Genomic DNA, 2,474 nt, shown 5'->3' on the forward strand with positions numbered 1-2,474 from the left:
GACAGAGATTGACAGAGAGAGAGAGAGAGACACAGAGAGAGAGAGAGTGACAGATAGAGAGGGAGTGACAGAGAGAGAGAGAGTGACAGAGAGAGAGAGAGAGAGAGTGAGTGACAGAGAGAGAGAGAGTGACAGAGAGAGAGGGAGTGACAGAGAGAGAGAGAGTGACAGAGAGAGAGGGAGTGACAGAGAGAGAGAGTGACAGAGAGAGAGGGAGTGACAGAGAGAGAGGGAGTGACAGAGAGAGAGGGAGTGACAGAGAGACAGAGAGTGACAGAGAGAGAGGGAGTGACAGAGAGAGAGGGAGTGACAGAGAGAGAGAGAGTGAGAGAGAGAGACGGAGTGACAGAGAGAGAGAGAGTGACAGAGAGAGAGGGAGTGACAGAGAGAGAGAGAGTGACAGAGAGGGAGGGAGTGAGAGAGAGAGAGAGAGGCAATGTGTGACAGAGAGAGAGGGAGTGAGAGAGAGAGAGTGAGAGAGAGAGAGAGAGGGAGTGACAGAGAGGGAGGGAGTGAGAGAGAGAGAGAGGGAATGTGTGACAGAGAGAGAGAGTGACAGAGAGAGAGAGAGGGAGTGACAGAGAGAGAGAGTGACAGAGAGAGAGGGAGTGACAGAGAGAGAGAGAGTGACAGAGAGAGAGAGTGACAGAGAGAGAGAGAGAGGGAGTGACAGAGAGAGAGAGAGTGACAGAGAGAGAGGGAGTGACAGAGAGAGAGAGAATTGACAGAGAGAGAGGGAGTGACAGAGAGAGAGAGAGAGGGAGTGACAGAGAGAGACAGAGAGAGAGACAGAGAGAGAGAGAGTGACAGAGAGAGAGAGAGAGAGGGAGTGACAGAGAGAGAGAGAGTGACAGAGAGAGAGAGAGGGAGTGACAGAGAGAGACAGAGAGAGAGACAGAGAGAGAGAGTGACAGAGAGAGAGAGAGGGAGTGACAGAGAGAGACAGAGAGAGTGACAGAGAGAGAGAGAGAGTGACAGAGAGAGAGAGAGAGAGGGAGTGACAGAGAGAGACAGAGAGAGTGACAGAGAGAGAGAGAGAGGGAGTGACAGAGAGAGAGAGAGTGACAGAGAGAGAGAGAGGGAGTGACAGAGAGAGACAGAGAGTGACAGAGAGAGAGAGTGACAGAGAGAGAGAGAGAGGGAGTGACAGAGAGAGACAGAGAGAGACAGAGAGAGAGAGAGAGACAGAGAGAGAGAGAGGGAGTGACAGAGAGAGAGGGAGTGAACAGAGAGAGAGAGAGAGAGAGAGAGGGAGTGACAGAGAGAGAGAGAGAGGGAGTGACAGAGAGAGAGAGAGAGAGAGGGAGTGACAGAGAGAGAGAGAGAGGGAGTGACAGAGAGAGATACAAAGATAGTGACAGAGAGACAGACAGAGAGACAGAGAGACAGACAGAGACAGACAGAGAGACAGACAGAGAGAGAGAGAGAGAGGGAGTGACAGGGAGAGAGAGAGAGAGGGAGTGACAGAGAGAGAGAGAGAGGGGGAGTGACAGAGAGAGAGAGAGGGAGTGACAGAGAGAGAGAGAGAGAGGGAGTGACAGAGAGAGAGAGAGGGAGTGACAGAGAGAGATACAAAGATAGTGACAGAGAGACAGACAGAGAGACAGAGAGATTGACAGAGAGATTGACAGAGAGACAGACAGAGAGACAGACAGAGAGTCAGACAGAGAGACAGACAGACATACATACAGAGAGACAGACAGAGAGAGACAGACAGAGGGGGATTAAGAGAGAGAGAAAGGGAGTGATAGAGATAGAGATCACATCAGATTGATAATTGGTACCTTGTGTGATGAGACAGGTGAGGAGGAATGTTGAAGATCAGACCAGTCATTGTAAAGTCAACAGTTCACTCTCTGTTTCACTGGATTCACTCCACGTCTCTCTGTGTCACTCGGATTCAACCTGTTTCACTGGGATTCACTCCACGTCTCTCTGTTTCACTCGGATTCAGCCTGTTTCACTGGGATTCACTCCACGTCTCTCTGTGTCACTCGGATTCAACCTGTTTCACTGGGATTCACTCCACGTCTCTCTGTGTCACTCGGATTCAGCCTGTTTCACTGGGATTCACTCCACGTCTCTCTGTGTCACTCGGATTCAGCCTGTTTCACTGGGATTCACTCCACGTCTCTCTGTGTCATTCAAATTCAGCCTGTTTCACTGGGATTCACTCCACGTCTCTCTGTGTCACTCAGATTCAACCTGTTTCACTGGGATTCACTCCACGTCTCTCTGTGTCACTCGGATTCAGCCTGTTTCACTAGGATTCACTCCACGTCTCTCTGTGTCACTCAGATTCAGCCTGTTTCACTGGGATTCACTCCACGTCTCTCTGTGTCATTCAAATTCAGCCTGTTTCACTGGGATTCACTCCACGTCTCTCTGTGTCACTCAGATTCAGCCTGTTTCACTGGGATTCATTCCACGTCTCTCTGTGTCACTCGGATTCAGCCTGTTTCACTGGGATTCAC

Source organism: Carcharodon carcharias, unplaced genomic scaffold (assembly GCF_017639515.1).
Source record: "Carcharodon carcharias isolate sCarCar2 unplaced genomic scaffold, sCarCar2.pri scaffold_615_ctg1, whole genome shotgun sequence".
Classification (NCBI taxonomy): domain Eukaryota; kingdom Metazoa; phylum Chordata; class Chondrichthyes; order Lamniformes; family Lamnidae; genus Carcharodon; species Carcharodon carcharias.